Source organism: Ornithorhynchus anatinus, chromosome 1, assembly GCF_004115215.2.
Source record: "Ornithorhynchus anatinus isolate Pmale09 chromosome 1, mOrnAna1.pri.v4, whole genome shotgun sequence".
In the NCBI taxonomy this organism is placed as follows: domain Eukaryota; kingdom Metazoa; phylum Chordata; class Mammalia; order Monotremata; family Ornithorhynchidae; genus Ornithorhynchus; species Ornithorhynchus anatinus.
This window is the reverse complement of record NC_041728.1, coordinates 145,941,789-145,960,332: the sequence shown is the minus strand read 5'-3', so window position 1 is coordinate 145,960,332 and position 18,544 is coordinate 145,941,789. Positions and strand designations below refer to the sequence as shown.

Sequence of the window (18,544 nt, the reverse complement as noted above, 5' to 3'; positions counted from 1 at the left end):
TCCATAATGGGTCACTAGTAGGAAAGTTAGAATTCATTCACTTATTCAATCACATTTATTTAGTGCTTACTGTGTGCAGAGCACTGTACTAAGCTCTTGGAAAGTACAATTCGGCAACAGATAGAGACAATCCCTACCCAACAACGGACTCACAACCTAAAAGGGGGAGACAGACAACAAAACAAAACAAGTAGATAGGCATCACTACTGTCAAAATAGATAAATAGAACCATAGATAAATGCTGCAAGTGATACCTCCATTAAGATTTAAATCGATGTCCAAGAAGTCAACAATCCACCCATTTCTCTAAGTGAATTTTTGCTTCTGTTGTAGGCAGAATATTGTACTGACTGGACCATTAATCTGACTGGGTAATGGCATTTTTTATATCCTTATACTTTTAGAGCTTGGAAAATATCAGGCCAGACCAAAGGTCAATTTTCCAGAGTACCAAAGCGGTTGTCTCTTAGGCTTCCATTCTCGACACAATCCATCAAGCAGTGGTATTTATTGAGTGCTCAATGTGTGCTGAGCCCTGCACTAAGCACTTGGGAGAGTACAATTTAACAACAAAACAGACACATTCTCTGCCCACAGTGAGCTGTTTGGCTATCATTTTTATTCATTGAAAAAATTAAGCGCTGGTATGGGGTAGGCATGATCCTGACTGAATAGGAGCTAAGGGAAAGAGGTCATTAATGGATAGAACATTGTCATCTGTTTTGAGAGCCAAGTATACTCCATTTACTGAGGTATATTCTTCCCCATCCTTTCATTCATTCATTCATTCGATCATATTTATTGAGCACTTACTGTGTGCAGAACACTGTACTAACTACAGTTCAGTACTAAGCACTAAGTACATTTCAGCAAAAAATAGAGACAATCCCTGCCCACAATGGGCTCACAGTCTAGAAGGGAGGAGACAGACATCAAAATAAGTAAACAGGCATCAGTAGCAACATTATGAATAAATACAATTATAAATATAAATGCATCATTAATAAAAACAAATAGAATTATAATTATAAAGAGGTACCTATATACCTGTGTTGTGGGACTGGGAGTGGGGTAGAGCAAAGGGAGTGAGTTGGGCAATGGGGAGGGGAGAGGAGCAGAGGAAAAGGGAGGCTTAGTCTGGGAAAGCCTCCTGGAGGAGGTGAGCTTTCAGGAGGGCTTTGAAGGGGGGAGGTGTGTTAGATTGGCGGATTTGAAGAGGGAGAGCATTCCAGGCCAGAGGAAGGACGTGGGCCAGGGTCGAAGGCGGGACAGGTGAGAACAAGGCACGGTGAGAAGGTTAATACCAGATGAGCAGAGTGTGCAGGCTGAGATGTGGAAGGAGAGAAGGAAGGTGAGGTAAGAAAGGGCAAGGAGAGCTTTGAAGCCAGTAGTGAGGAGTTTTTGTGATCCTTCTGGACAATGTTGAAGTTAGCCATCAGAAAAGCAAATTTTGCAGCTCTAGGATCTCAGAAATAACCCATGTTATCCTACCTGTCACAATATCCCTGCCCCTGGGCTGGTCTGAAAATGAATTTGTAAATGGGGTTGGTTCATTCATTCATTCATTCATTCATTCATTCATTCATTCATTCATATTTATTCAGCACTTTCTGTGTGAAAAATACTGTACTAAGAGCTTGAGAGAGTACAATATAACAACAAACAAACACATTCCTGCCCATGGTGAGCTCACAGTCTAGAGCAGAGACACATATTAATATAGGTAAATAAATGAATAAATAAATAAATGCATTTAATATATACAACAGGAATGTGGTCTATTATATTGTACTCTCCCAACCACTTAGTACAGTGCTCTAAAGAAGATGACAGGCTGAACTTTAACATTCATTAAGGTGTAGAATTGGGAAACGCTTACCTTTCCTGTCTCTAGACCCTTACTCATCTCCTCCGTCCATGCTGGAACCCTGAACTCCTTTCCCTTTCAAATTCACCAGACTCCAGGTCTCCCCATCTTCAAAGGTCTCCAAAATCCCACTTCCTTTCCTTAATGCCCTGCCATCTGGCTTCTGCCTTCTCCACTCCATAAAATCATCCCTCTCTAAGATGGCCAGTGACCTTCTTGACAAATCCAATCTCCATTCAAATTCCTCTTGACCTCTCAGTTGATTTTGACACTGTGGGTCACCTTCTTCTCCTGAAAACCCAACCAAATTCACCTTCAGTAACACTCCTGGTTCTCCTTCTCTCTCTCTGACCTCACTTTTCTGTTTCTTTGACAGGCTCCTCCTCTGGCTCGAATCTGGATTCCTTCTACTCCTCCCTCTACACCACCTTCTTTGAGAACTCATTCACCCCCATGGCTTCAAATATCATATCTACAGAGACGATACCCAAATCCACCTCTCTAGCCTCAACCTTTCTTCTCTGCAGACTCGCATTTCCTCCTGGCTTCAGGACATCTCTACTTGGATGTCATGCTGACACCTCAAATTTAACATGTCCAAAGTCGAACTCCTCATCCTCCTGTCCAAACTTGACTTTCCTGTGACTGTGGACAACACCACTGTCCTCCCTGTCTCACAGTCCATGAACTTGACATGATCTTTGATTCATCTCTCTCATTCAACCTCATATTCACTCTGTCACCATTCCAAACTAAGCCCTCACTTCGCTATCTAAGCCCTATCTCTGTGTCACCTATGCACTTGGCTGTGAACTGCTTTAAACACCTTGAAACTCAACCCAGCTTAACAGCACCTACGTACGTATACTTCAACTCTATTATTTTCCCTTCTCTGTAATTTATTTTAATGTCTGTATCCCCCTGTAGGCTATACTGTAATGTCCCAAGCACTTAGTACAGTGTTCTGCACACATTAAGCATTCAGTAAATATCACCTTCAATACCTAATTCTCTCTTAGCCTCCTCCCTCTGCTTTCAGACAAGCTCAAGTCTCTACCATTTTAAAAAAAGCCCAGTCTAGATCTCATTACTCCATTCTGTTCTCACCCCTTTTACTGTTCCACTCCTGTAGAGAAGCAGTGTGGCTCAGTGGATAGACAGGTTTAGAAGTCAGAGGTTATGGGTTCTAATCCCAACTCTGCCACTTTGCTATGCAACCATGGGCAAGTAACTTAACTTCTCTGTGCCTCAGTTATCTCATCTGGAAAATGGGGATTAAGGCTGTGAGCCCCACATGGGGCAACCTGATTACTTTGTAGCTACTCCAGCGTTTAGAACAGTGCTTGGCACACAGTAAGTGCTTAACAAATACCATCATCATCATCATCATCTAAATTCCTTAGAGGATCTTGATACACCTGTTACCTTAACTTCCACTTGACAAATTCTCTTTTTGATGAACTGTAATCTGGGATTCATCCTCTTTAATCTTTTACTGAGTCCTACAGTGACCTCCTCTTGTCTTGTCTTATGCTTTCAAGTTGTCTCCGACCCATAGAAAGGACAGTAATATGGGCTGTATCCTACCCTAGTTTTCTCTGACCTTTCAACTTCAGTTTTCCCAGAAATACTACCCTAACTTCATTCCACTGACACAGTATGTCACTTGGTTCTCCACCTCCTTTCTCAGTCCCCTTCACTGGCTCAGCCTCTGCCTCTCATCCCACAAGGCTCTGTGTCGGGCCCTTTCCGTGTGCTTAGTACAGCGCTCTGCACATAGTAAGCACCCAATGAATACCACTGATGGATTGATCATTCTTCTCCCTATATGTTCACTCTCTCAAAGAATTCATTGGCTCATATGGGTTTGATTACTACTTGTCCGTGGATGGCCCCCAAATCTACCTCACTAGCTCTCACTGCCTCCAGAATATCTTTATGTGGATGTCCTTCTAACACAATACACGCAACAAGGCTAAAGCTGAAACCTCCTCTCCCCTCTTGAACACATTCCTCTTCATAATTTTCCCAACATTCAAATATAGACCATAAGACCAACACCATAATTCAACATATTGCCATCTACAATATACAAGGTAGTCAGGTTATCCCACATGGGGCTCATAGTCTAAATACCCATTTTACAGATGAGGTACCTGAGACACAGAGAAGTTAAGTGACTTGCCCAGAGTCACACAGCTGATGAGTGGCAGAGCAGGAATGGTGGGGACAGGACCCCCGAGGCTTAGCCCACCTCTCGGCTTCTCAGTGCCCTCAGAAGGGCCAAACTCTGTGTCCCATAAGAACCTGAGAGGCAGTTATGGACTGGACCTGGAGATCGTGAGGGTGGGATCCAGCAACTTGCCACACCGATCCCCATGCTGGCCACCAGTTGCAGTTGCCTGCCCAGGTAGCTTCTACCCCTGCCCTTGACCCCACCCTCCTCTCCCAAGACCCTCTACACTTTAAACTTGCAATGGGCAGTGACCGTGTCTGTTATATTGTTATATCGTACTCTCCCAACGGTTTAGTGCAGTGCTCTTCACACAGTAAGTGCTCGATAAACACCACCGACTGACTGACTGATTAAGCGCTGGGGTGGACACAAGCAAATCGGGCCAGACACAGTTTCTGTCCCAAATGGGGCTCATGGTCTTAATCCTCATTTTACAGATGAGGGAGCTGAAACACAGAGAACTGAAGCGACTTGCCCAAGGCCACACAGCAGGCAAGTGGAGGGGCCAGGATTAAGGAAAGACTGCAAGCACGGTCTCTCAAGATCCTGCCACCGGTCTGAACAACAGTCCTGGAAGAGCTCCAGCTTATTCTAACCCAATCACAGCCAATTTGCGGACGTGCTGTGACTGTTATATTTTTCTAATCTTCTCTCATATTCTCTTCAAATAATGTAATGAAAATACTTGCTATATCAGACATGACTACATATCAAATTACAAACCCTGACCACTTATTATTTTTCCATAATTCTGCTATTATCAGTTGTAGTTCTGTTTGTCCTACTGTTCCCATTTTTTGTAAACAATTTATCCCCTTTAAATTAATTGTAAATTCCTAGAATCAGTCAATAATAATGACAGTGTCATTTGTTAAGTGCTTATCATGTGATAAGCACTGTTCTAAGCTCTGGGGTAGATACAAGGTACTTGGGTTGGACACATTTCCTGTCCCACATGGGGCTCACAGTCTTATTTCCATTTTATAGGTGAGGCAACTGAGGCCCAGAGAAGTTAACTGACTTGTCTAAGGTCACACAGCAGACAAGCAGCATGAAGCAGCATGCTTTAGTTGATAGTGCATGGGCCTGGGAGTTAAAAGGTCATGTGGCGGAGCTGGGATTAGAACCTGTGTCCTCCGACTCCCAGGCCCACTCTCTTTCCACTAGGCCATGCGAATGCTTATTACGTGCAGAGCACTGTACGAAGCTCTTAGGAGAGAGAGTACAATGCAACAGAATTAGCAGACGTGCACCCTGTCCACAGCGAGAGAATAATACTACTGTTCTGTCATGGGACAACGGCTTTGTCGGGAACCTAAAATGAGTTCAGCACCTGTCGTTGTGTAACAAAAGCTCTGCAGAAATGGAAGGGACAAATGGTGGAGCTGGAGCTCAAGAGCCCGAGCCCGGGGGGGGGGGAGGGGGGGGGGCATTCTTTAGGAGCAACAGGATTGAACTTCTGGAAACTGAAGACTTTTCTCCAGCACCAAATTATGTCTAACTCCATTCCCTCGTGATGCAGCTCCCCCACTGCCTTCAGGTGTTGAAGGGCAGTCAGCGTTGGTTTGTGGCAAGGGAGGCCCTGGAGCTAGCTGACCGCCCGACCATAAAACTCGAGGCAGAAAATATAACTGTTTCCTAAAGACCGAAATCAAGATCTTCATTTCTTTTATGGTATTTGTTAAGTGCTTACTGTGTGCCAGGTCCTGTTCTAAGCAATGGGGAAGATACAAGATATTCAGGTTGGACACAGTCCCTGTCCCACATGGGGCTCACAGTCTCGATCCCCATTTCACAGATGAGGTAGCTGAGGCACAGGGAAGTGAAGTGGATTGCCCAGGATCACATGGCAGACTAGTGGCGGAGCTGGGATTAGAACCCACATCCTTCTGATTTCCGTTCCCATGCTCTATCTGCTAGGCCACGATTTTTCTCAGCTTGATGTGGGCAAGGCCAGTGGGGGGCAGGGGAATCCTCCAGCCAGGCCCCTCTTTATTGGGTGCTGATAGTCACCTTCCACACATGCTCCACCTCGTCCATGTAGCTGGCAAACAGAATCTGGCCATCAAATGATGAGACTAGAGAAGTGTCCTCGGGTGGCTCCGTCTTGCTGCTGGTCCTGATCACTTCTTGCTTCAGCTCATTCACGATGATCTCACTCTCCAGGTCCCAGTTTGTAATGCTGGGCCCACAGGTGACATACAGCCAATAGCGGCTGGACCTGAAGCAGGAGGTGTTGATTATGTCTCCAGCATGGTGTAAGAGAAGTAGCGTGGCGTAGTGGATAATAATGTTGGTATTTGTTAAGCCCTTACTATGTGCAGAGCACTGTTCTAAGCGCTGGGGTAGATACAGGGTAATCAGGTTGTCCCACGTAAGGCTCACAGTCTTAATCCCCATTTTACAGATGAGGGAACTGAGGCACAGAGAAGTTAAGTGACTTGCCCACAGTCACACAGCTGACAAGTGGCAGAGCTGAGATTCGAGCCCTTGACCTCTGACTCCCAAACCTGGGCTCTTTCCACTGAGCCACAGGCCTGGGAGTCAGAAGGTCAGGGTTCTAATCCCAGTTGTCACTTCCCTGCTGTGTGACCTTGGGCAAGTCACTTAACTTCTCTGGGCCTCAGTTACTTCATCTGTAAAAAGGGGACTAAGACTGTGCCCCCACCTAGGACAAGGACCGTGTCCAACCTGATTAGCTTGCATCCACCCCAGTGCTTAGTACAGTGCCTGGTACATAGTAAGCACTTAACAGAGGCCATAATTATTATTATTATTTTTATTATGTCTCCGTTATTCTGGGTGCACGGGTGCTCATCCTCGTTCAGGTCCCACAGCATGTTCTGGCCTAATGGCAAGAGCACCGGCTTGGGGGGCAGAGGTTGTGGGTCTTAATCCTGGCTCTGCCACTTGTCTGCTGTGTAACCTTGGGCAAGTCACCTCACTTTTCTGTGCCTCAGTTCCCTCATCTGGAAAATGGGGATTAAGACTGTGAGCCCCACGTGGGACAACCTGATTACCTTGCATCTACCCCAGCGCTGAGAACAGTACTTGACAGGTACTTAACAAATACTATAATTATTATTATTATGACTTGCCCACCCTTGGCCCTTAGAGGTGCAGAGGGGAGCCATCATGGGAGACAGTTATAGTGCTCAGGTAGCCCATGTGGCCAACGTGTTTGGTCTTCAGCTTGACGTTGGCCACGTTCGCGACCTCTACGGGCTTGTCCCAGCCACAGGAGATGTTGATGGGTTGCTGCTGTGGGGCGAGAAGCACCCAAAGGTCATCAAGTGCCTCTCATCCTGCAAGTTGTACTTGCAGACGCGGAGGGTGCTCTACAGTTTGACGGTCTCATCCTGGAAGCCAGAGACGATCTGCCGGTTCTCAGAGGAGGACACGCTCAGCCTGTCCTGGGTGAGGACCACGAAGTACTGCGTGCCGGTTGGGAGATTCCAGAGGTGCAGGGTCCTAACCCAGGACTACAACAGGGAGAACTGTTCATCCAGGGAGATGTTGGGTAGGTACATTTTATCAGAATAGATCAGAATTTCATATTGCACTCTCCCAACTACTTAGTACAGTGTACAGTGCACATAGTAAGCACTCTATTAATTTATCCAAAATTATCGTTAAGATATATATTACATATATATATACATATATATATACTATTTGTTTTGTGTTTACTATGTACCAGGCACTGTTCTAAGCACTGGGGTAAAGATGAGATAATCAGGTAGGATACAGTCCATGTCCCATATGGACCTCACAATCTTATTCCCCATTTTACAAATGAGGTCCCTGAGGCACAGAGAAGTCATATGACTTGCCCAAGGTCACACAGCAGACAAATGGCAGAGCCAGGATTAGAACCCAGGTCTTTCTGACTCCCAGGCCCGTGCTCAATCCATTAGGCCATGTTGCTCGAACTTTTCATTTTCCAGAGGAGGAAACCGAGACACAGAGTTCTGCTGCTTCTCTGCCTCCACTTCTTACTGGAGTCTGCACAACGGCCTCTGTTACAATTCTGCTCCATTTCACTTTTCCTGTACTAAATTCCACCTACTCTTTTCCCCAGGAGCAATGTAGCTGTCCTGCTCCTCCTATCACATCCAATGAGTCAAAATCATCACCGTCCCCCTCTGTCCATCTCATGGCGTGGCTCCTCTTGGCAGCATTTTCTGTTCCCTCTTTAGCCACATGTAAAAGCAGTCAAGGTTGGGTGGGGGCGAGGAACTGTTTTCTATTTGGTGGTGAGCATTTCCAGTTCAGGCTGGATCACCGCCCCGCCTGAAACGGGCCGAGGGATGTGTGAGTCTGGCTCTAGTCGGGCCGGGTACAGCTCTGTGCTCACCCAACCCGACCGAAAGATTGGACCTCCTGGGCCCCTTGGGGCTCGGAGCCCCGGCACCTGGACTCAGATCTGCCCCCTCGTCTGGAAGCGAAAGCCGGAGAGAGGATATAATTAAGCCCATTAGCAGCATAGGTCATTTATCCTTCCTAGACGAAGATGGTACTGCTGACAGCCCGGCTATTGATGTACACGGGTGTTAGTGAAAGGAGCAGGACTCTAGGGGCCCAGCTGTCCTTTATGCACCGATAGCACAGGAAGGAGACTTTCATCTGGCTGACGGATGTGCAGAACCCATGGCCGCTTTTAGCTCTGGCTCTTCTTCTCACTCCGTGGTCTGCGGAACACTTCTGCTCAAAGGAAATGCCCCCACTTTGGATTGCCCGAGCCAAAAGCATCAGTCTACTACCATCTTCCCGGCATTAACCAGCCAAACTTGTTGACTGACTGATTGTGCACCGCACACGTGACGCGGCCTGAGTCGTAAACCCATCGATTGGGTCTCCACTGGATCATTCGTACCCCAAAAAATAATTTCTGGCTTAACTTCTAGTCGGGAAGTTTGCAGGGAACAAGTCAACCAGATAATTGCTTACTCTATTATTATTAAGTGCCGTCAAGCCGTTTCCGATTCATAGTGACTCCATGGATATACCTTCTCCAGAACGTCCCATCCTCCGCCATAATCCACAACCTTTCTAATGGTTCTTCTGTTATCGTTGTTATGTTCGCTATCCATCTAGCTGCTGGTCTGCCTCTTTCACGTTTTCCCTGGACTTCTCCTAGTATTAGTGTCTTCTTCACAGAATTAGTCCTCCTGATTATGTGTCCAAAATATGCTAAGTCGAGTCATTTGGCCTTCCAAAGACCACTTTGGTTTAATTTGTTCTAAAATCCATTTGTTCGTCTTTGGGGTGGTCCATGGTATTTGCAAAAGCCTTCTCCTGCACCACATTTCAAAAGAAATCGCTTACTACTTTGCTTAATAATTGTAATAATAATATTAACGGTACTTGCTAAGCACCTACGATGTGCCAAGCACTGTACTAAGCACTGGGGGTCATAGCCTAAATAGGAGGGAGATTGTGTATTTACTGTCAATTCTCCCCCTCTACACTGTAGGCTCATTGTGGGCAGGGAATGTGTCTGTTTTATTGTACTTTCCCAAGCACTTAGTACAATACAGTGCATCCAGTAAGTGCTCAATAAAGACGATTGATTGACTGATTTTACAGATGAGGAAACTGAGGCACAGAGAAGTTAGGAATTTTTTTTAATGGTATCTGTTGAGTGCCAGGCATTGTAGTAAGTGCTGGGGTAGATACAAGATTGTCATGTTGGACCCAGTCCCTTTTCCTCATGGGGCTCACAGACTTAATCCCCACTTTACAGATGAGGTCACTGAGGCCCAGAGAAGTGAGGTGACTTGTCCAAGGACACACAGCAGAGAAGTGGCGGAGCCAGGAATAGAAGTAGGTACCATGAAAGTCTCTGAAATATTCCAGTCATCGATGCTGCACATGGTTGGATCTGCAGAACCAATTCCAGAAACACAGCTTCAGTGCCATGCGCTCACTGAACTCAAATGCCTCGCAGTAGTTTTTTTCTAGCCCATCTGATTTTACACGAAGCCGGGAGGCAACTCTGATGGAGCAGCTCAAGGACCCGAGTGCATCAGTGTGTGAGATCCAGAGTTGGATAAGACTGCTGCTTTGTAAAGCTTAGTTTGTCTGGAGATTGAGGCCCCCCCGGCACCCAACTCTCTGTAGAGAGGCAACACACCTGTGAAGATCAATCGGTATTGCCTCTACCCCTGCTGAGAAACAGGGCTGGCATTAGATTGAATGTGGTCATTATATTGTGCTCTCCTAAGTGCTTAGTACAGTGCTCTGCACACAGTAAGTGCTCAATAAATACTGACTGACAGATGGACAGCAAGTAAGTAGCTGCCCCAGGCCACCACGAGGTCGGGGTGCAGCCCCGAGCAGCAGCGTGCCATTGTGGATAGAACACGGGCCTAGGAGTCAAAAGGACCTGGATTCTAATCGCGGCTCTGCCACTTGTCTGCTGCGTGACCTTGGGCAAGTCACTTTAATTCTCTGTGCCTCGGTTACCTTATCTGGAAAATGGAAATTAACACTGTGGGCCCCATGTGGGACAGGGACTGTGTTCCATTTGATTATTTTGTATCTACCCCATTGTTTAAAACAGTCCTTGGCACATAGTAATCGCTTAACAAACACCATCATGGTTATTATTATTACCCAGTCCCTTACAAAGATGGCGCTTGTGCCAGTCCCCACCTAGATGGCAGTGGGATTGAAAAGAACCATTAGCCGGGCACAAGTCTGGGTTTTGGGGCTAAGCTTCCTGGAACAGTGATCTAGGGCAGCAGCTGGGGCAGCAGTGGAGTGGTAGAGACGTAGCTGCGGAGAATAGCTCTTTAATTTCCCCAAAATGCTGAGTGTGCCATCATATGGAATGGGAGAGCACCACCTCAGGGTCAGAAAATAGCCCTATCTCTTGTCACTGTCAACTGTAGCTCATAGTTGGCAATCTTTAGGAAAATCAGATCGTTTATTTTCTTAACTCACTCCACACCACCTCCCTCAACCCCAACCACCCATCCCATCCCAGCGTAGCTCAGTGGAAAGAGCACGGGCTTTAGAGTCAGAGGTCATGGGTTCGAATCCCTGCTTGGCCACTTGTCAGCTGTGTGACTTTGGGTAAGTCACTTAACTTCTCGGTTAAGTTACCTCAGTTACCTCATCTGTAAAATGGGGATTAAGATTGTGAGCCCCATGTGGGACATCCTGATTCCCCTGTGTCTACCCCAGCGCTTAGAACAGTGCTTGGCACATAGTAAGTGCTTAACAAATACCAACATTATTATTATTGTGGGCAAGTCACTTTACTTCTCTGTGCCTCAATTCCCTCATCTGTAAAATGGGGATTAACTGTGAGCCTCACTTGGGACCACTGATTACCCTGTATCTACCCCAGTGTTTAGAAAAGTGCTTTGCACATAGTAAGCGCTTAACAAATACCAACATTATTATCATTATTATTATTATTATTATCCACCTACCCATGCTTAGTGAAGCAGCTGGCTTAGTGGAAAGAGCGCAGGCTTGGGAGTCAGAGGACGTGGTTCTAATCCCGCCTCTGCCACTTGTCTGCTGTGTGACCTTGGGCAAGTCACTTAACTTCTCTGTGCCTCAGTTACCTCATCTGTAAAATGAGGATTTAAAGTGTGAGCCCCATGTGGGACAACCTGATTACCCTATATCTACCCCAGTGCTTAGAACAGTGCTTGGCACATAGTAAGCGCTTAACAAATACCATCATTATTATCCCGTACCCAAGTTTAAGTCCTTCTCTGAAATGTAAGCCAAGAGAGGCTGGGTTGAGGAATCGTGGGCTGATTTGGGAGACTGGGGCATCCTGTAACCCAGATTCTGTCCCCTCTATCAATCCAACCCCCCATCCTCGCTCCACAAGGCCTGATCCTCTGCTCTCCCCGACTTTGTCCCTATCCTGCTGCCTGCAGGAGATACCATCTGGGTTGAGGAGATGTGTGAATTGGAGGAATGCCCTGTGCATCCAAACCCACCCAGTCCAGCCCCTCTTGCAGGACCCAGGACCAACCCCGTCCAGGCTTGTAGCACTGGGGAACTTCCACTGAATCCTACTGCCCTGATGAAAAAAGTCCAAAAGAGGGGATGAAGTCGGGGTGAGGGGGCGGAGAGGTGGAGCTGGAAGAATAGGCAGGTCGGGCCAGAGCAGATGTGGCTGTGTGGTGGGGAGAGGCCATGCAGCAAGTTAAATAGCTCTTCTGAGGATTGTCAACTGTGGCATAAAGACCAGCTTCCTGCATGGGAGTGGAGGTGACACTGGTGGTCTTCAACTCCCACTCTGCTGGCTTTCTGAGCATGGTACCAGCTTTCTAAGAGACAAGGCTATTCTTCTAGCACTCAGACCCTGATTTCCAGCCAGCCCATATAATACTACTACTACTAATAATGATGGTATCTGTATACATGCTACTATGTGCCGAGCACTGTTCTAAGTAATAATAATAATAATAATAATAATGTTGGTATTTGTTAAGCGCTTACTATGTGCCGAGCACTGTTCTAAGCGCTGGGGTAGACATAGGGGAATCAGGCTGTCCCACGTGGGGCTCACAGTCTTAATCCCCATTTTACAGATGAGGGAACTGAGGCACAGAGAAGTTAAGTGACTTGCCCACAGTCACACAGCCAACAAGTGGCTGAGCTGGGATTCGAACTCATGAGCCCTGACTCCAAAGCCCGTGCTCTTTCCACTGAGCCACGCTGCTTCTCCAAGTACTCCAAGTACTGGAGTAGATACAGGGTATTCAGGTTGGACACAGTCCCTGTCCCACCTGGGGCTTGTAGTCTTAATTCCTGTTTTACAGATGAGGTAACTGAGGCACAGAGAAATTTAAGCGATTTGCCCCAGGGTCACGCAGCAGACACGTGGAGGAGCAGGGATTAGCTCATTCGACTCCCAGGCCCATGCTCTTTCCACTAGGCCATGTTGCTTCTCTGTTATTATCATTATCATTATTAATATAAACACTGATATTGAGAGAAGCAGCATGGCTCAGTGGAAAGTGTCCGGACTTGGGAGTCAGAGGTCATGGGTTCGATTCCCGACTCTGCCACTTGTCAGCTGTGTGACTGTGGGCAAGTCACTTAACTTCTCTGTGCCTCAGTTACCTCATCTGTGAAATGGGGATTAAGACTGTGAGCCCCACGTGGGACAACCTGATTCCCCTGTGTCTACCTCAGCGCTTAGAACAGTGCTCTGCACATAGTAAGTGCTTAACAAATACCAACATTGTTATTATTATTATTGCTCTGCACATAGTAAGCGCTTAACAAATATCAATATTATTATAAAAATAACTGGCTAGCGGGGGGATGGAGGGTGGAGATCGCAGCAGCTACCAAAGGTCCTTCAGAGTTATGACACTTTGACGGAGCCTGTGTCCACATCAACTGTATAAATGCCTCCTGCTGGAAAATAATCTTTGCATTGCAGTGTCCTGTGAGCTCTGCCTGCCTTACTTGCTCACTGCACTCTGGCCCCAGCAAAATGATGACTGGCTGGGAAGAGAGACTGTGAATTGGACTCCACAAACCACTAGCACGGCAATCAATTCCTCTGGGCAGTGTCAGGCAGGAAGTCACAGGACTGAGGTTCATCCATATAACCGGTGACAGGGGACTCCACCATCTCCATCAGTAAAGATCTGGGGTCCAGGACGGGGCAGTTTTAAGTAAACATAAGCAGTAGCTATCGACAATTAGCACTATTATGGGGATGGAACCACAGTAGTATAAGTTTTTGAAAGTGGAAAATTCCTCGGGATAGAATGTTTCAGAGGCATATCCAACTCTCAGTTCCAGTCAAACACCTGTTCAGAGAGCATGGTAGTGTCAGGGACAACATTCCACTGTCACAACATACCTCTAGTCTCTCTTCGCAAAACCAGGCCCACGTATCTGACTGAAAATAGCATCATGGTTCAGGACTCTTCTTTCTCTACCCTGCTGTTACCCCAGTGTGGCTTAATGGACAGAGCACAGGCCTGGGAGGTAGATGGACCTGGGTTCTCATAATAATAATCATCATCATCATAGCATTTGTTAAGCGCTTACTGTGTGCCAGGCACTATACTAAGCACTGGGTGGACACAAGCAAATCAGATTAGACACAGTCCTTGTCCCATGTGGGGCTCATAGTCTCATTCCCCATTTTACAGATGAGGTAACTGAGGCCCAGAGAAGTGAAACGACTTAACCAAGGTCACACAGCAGACAAGTGGCAGAGGTGGGATTAGAACTCATGACTTTCTGACTCCCAGGTCTGTGCTCTATCCGCAATGCCATGCTGCTTCTAATCCCAGCTCTGCCACTTGTCTGCGGTGTGGATTTAAGCAAGGCAATTAATAGCTCTATGCCTCAGTTTCCTAATCTGTAAAACAGGGATTCACTCTCTGTTCATTCATTCACTCATTCATTCAATCATATGTTTATTGAAGGCTTACTGTGGGCAAAGCACTATACTAAGCACTTGGGAGAGTTACAACAACAAATAGACACATTCACTGCTCATGGTGAACTCACAAACTAGAAGGAAAGACATCAATATAAATGACTGAATGACTGAATGACTGAATGATTGGATGGATGGATGGATGGATGGATGGATGGATGGATGGATGGATGGATGGATGGATGGATGAATAAATAAATAAATAAATAAATAAATAAATAAATAAATAAATAAATAAATAAATAACAGATATATACAGGTACATACATATGGGCTGTGGGGATGGGAGGGAGGATGAAAAAAGGAATGAGTAAGAGCGGCACTGAAGGGAATGGGAGAAGAGGAAACGAGGGTTTAATCTCTGTTCTCCCTCCCCTTTAGTGAGTGAATCCCATGGGGGACAGGGACTGTGCCCAACCAGATTATCTGTAACTCTCCCAGTGCTTAGTACAGGGTTTGACACACACCACAATTACTGTTCTTATTTTAAAATCAGCAGTGCCCAGAATCCAGGAGGGGTATAGAGTACAGGACACAAAACTCCATCAGTCAACAGTTGTTATTCCATGGCCTCCTGACACAGTCAGAGCACCCCAAATCATGCAATTTCATAACCTGAAATCTGGCTTGCAACTACTGACCCTCTTTTAGTCTGAGCCCCAGATACTAAGCCTTTATTATGTGCCATGCACTGAATGAAGCCCTAAGTAGACACAAGATAATCAGGTCAGAACTAATCTCTGTACCATTTGGAAGTCAAAGCCTAAATAGGAGGAAGAACAGTCATTATTTTCCATTTTACATACGAGGAAACTAAGGCACAGAGACATGAAGTAACTCGCCCGAGGTTGCACAGCAGGCAAGTGGCAGATCTGGGATTAGAATCCAGGTTCTCTGATTCCCTGGCCCTTGATTTTTCCACTGTGCCAAACCCTGTCTCGAAATCTGGTGTCAACAGTTTCCTCTTAGTTTAAGTCTAAGTCTTAGAAGAAAAGCATGGGCATAAACAACTTCACTCTGAAAAATTCTGAGCCCCGATCTGCACAGAATCTAACTTTCTTGGCCCTTGAAATATGACTTCCAAGCAGATGACTATTAAATTGACGTACATGTTATAAAGCATCACTAGATAACTGTATGTAGAGGACATAATAGAGAAGCAGCATGGCCTAGTGGATAGAACACAGACCTGGGAGTCAGAAGGACTTGGGTTCTAATCCCGGCTCTGCCACTTATCTGCCATATGATTTTGAGCAAGTCACTTAAATTCTCTGTTCCTCTATTCCCTCATCTATAAAACAGGGATTAATATTATGAGCCCCATGCGGGACAGGGTCTGTGTCCAACCTGATTTGCTCATATCCACCCCAGTGCTTAGTACAGTGTTTGTTACAGAGTAAGTGCTTAACAAATACCACAAGTATTATTATCATTATGAGGAATATAGAATTATATGATCAATCAATCAAAGGTATTGAGTGTTTACTGTGTGCGGAGCACTGTGTTCAATGCTTGGGAGAGTGCAATACAAAAAATGCTCAATTCATACCCCCAACTCCTTCAAAGCCTCCATTGGTTTCCCATCCCTCTCCACATCAAAGATAAACTCTTTACCATCAGTTTTAAGTCACTTAATCAGTTGGTAGATGCAACTCGTGCACAAGGAGCTTACAGTTTAGAGGGGAAACAGACGGTAAAATGAATTACATACCTAGGAAATGGTAAGTTATAAGGAGATGCCCATAAGGATATGGTTGAGGGCAGGGTGGATTTCAAGTGCTTAAAATGTACCGATCCAAATGCAAGACACTGAAGGGGAAATGAGGCTTTAGTCAGGAAAGGCCTCTTTGAGGACATATGGTTTTTCGAAGGTGGGATAGTGGTGGCCTGTTCGATTTGAAGGGAGAAGGAATTCCAGGTCGGAGGGAGGACGTGGGCAAGGGGCCAGAGGTGATAAAGATGAGATGAAGGTGAAATGAAGAGATTGGCATTAGAGGAGCAAAGTATGTCAACTGGGTTGTAGTTAGGAGACAAGTGAAGTAAGGTAATCAGTCAATTAATGGTATTCATCAAATGCTTACTGTTTGCAGAGCACCGTAATAATAATACTAATAGTTATGGTATTTGTTAAGTGCTTTACTATGTTCCAGGCACTGTACTAAGTACTGGGGTGGATACAAGCAAATCAGGTTGCACACAGTCCCTGTTCCACTTGGGGCTCACAGTCTCAAACTGCATTTTATAAATGAGATAACTGAAGCCCAGAGGAGTGAAGCGACTTGCCCAAGGTCACCCAGCAGACAAGTGGTGGAGGCAGGAGTAGAACCCATGACCTGCTGACTCCCAGGCCTGTGGTCTACCCACTACACCACTCTGCTTCAACTAAGTGCTTGGGAGAGTATAGGATAACAGAGTTGGTAGTCACATTCCCTGCTGAATAAGTGCCTTAAAACTGATGGTAAGGAGTTTATCTTTGATGTGGATCTGGATGGGAAACCACTGGAGGCTTTGAAGGAGTCGGGGGTATGAATTGAACTTTTTTTTAGAAAAATGAACTGGGGAGCAGAGTGAAGTAAGGACTAGAGTGGGGAGAGGCAGAAGGCAGGTCAGAGAGGAGACTAGCACAGTAAATGCTTCGATCAGCGTGATAGCAATTTAGATGGAGAGGAAAGGGCAGATTTTAGTGAAGTTGCAAAGGTTGAACCAACAGGATTTGGTGACCGCTTGATTGCGTGGGTTGAGTGAGAAATATGAGTAGAATATAATACCCGACCTAGATTACTGCTTCAGCCTCCTTGCTGACCTCTCAACCTCCTGTCTCTCCCTTCTCCAGTCCATACTTCACTCCACTGCCCAGATCATCTTTCTATAGAAATGTTCAGGACATGTCACTCCCCTCCTCAAAAGTCTCCATTGGTTGCCTATCCACCTCCATATCAAATAAAAACTCCTCACCATTGGCTTTAAAGCACTCCATCATCTTGCCCCCTCCTACCTCACCTCCCTTCTCTCCTTCTACATCCCAGCCCACACACTCCACTCTTCTGTTGCTAACCTTCTCACAGTGCCTCCATCTCACCTATCTTGCCGCTGACCCCTGGCCCACATCCTGCCTCTTGCCTGGAACACCTTCCCTTCTCAAATTCACCAGACAATTACTCTCCCCTCTTCAAAGCCTTATTGAAGGCACATCTCTTCCAAGAGGCCTTCCCAAACTAAGCCCCACTTTTCCTCATCTCCCACTCCCTTCTGCATCACCCTGACTTGCTCCCTTTTCTCTTCCTCCTCACCCAACCTCACAGCACTCATGTATATTATCTGTAATTGTATTCATTTGTACTGATGTCTATTCATTTGTATGGATGTCCGTCTCTCCACCTCTTGACTGTGAGCTCGTCGTGGGCGGGGATTGTCACTGATTACTGTTGCATTGTACTTCTCCAGGAGCTTAGTACAGTGCTCTGCACACAGTAAGTGCTTAATAAATACAGTTGGATGAATGAATGAGAAATGCCAAGGTTATGGGCTGATGAGACAGGGAGTAGTGTGGTACTGTCTGTAGTAATGGGAGAGTCTTGGGGAGGACCGGGTTTGGGTGGGAAGATAAGGAGCTCTGTTTTGGACAAGTTAAGTTTGAGGTGTCGATGGGACAAACAAGTATAGCTGTCCTGAAGTCAGGAGGAAATGTGAGACTGCAGAGAGGGAGAGGGATCGAGGTTGGAAAGGTAGATTTGGGAATCATTCACGTAGATGGTAATGGATATAGATGGAGAATAGAAGGGCCACCAGAACTGACCCAGAGGTAACCCCCACATTTAGTGGGTAGGCGGCAGAGGAGGAATATATAAAGATACCGAGGAGTGGCCAGAGAGGTAAGGACATAGGCTAAAGCTCTATGTAGTGTCTATATAATAATAATAATAATGGAATTATGGTATTTGTTTAGTGCTTACTGCATGCCAAGCACTGTTCTAAGCACTGAGGTAGATACAAGGTAAT

The 18,544-nt window shown here is 46.0% G+C and overlaps 1 pseudogene; it reads right to left on the bottom strand.

The window, feature by feature from the left end:
* Positions 1–6,096: 6,096 nt before the first annotated feature.
* On the bottom strand, positions 6,097–7,634 carry LOC114811177 (annotated as a pseudogene).
* Positions 7,635–18,544: the final 10,910 nt, after the last annotated feature.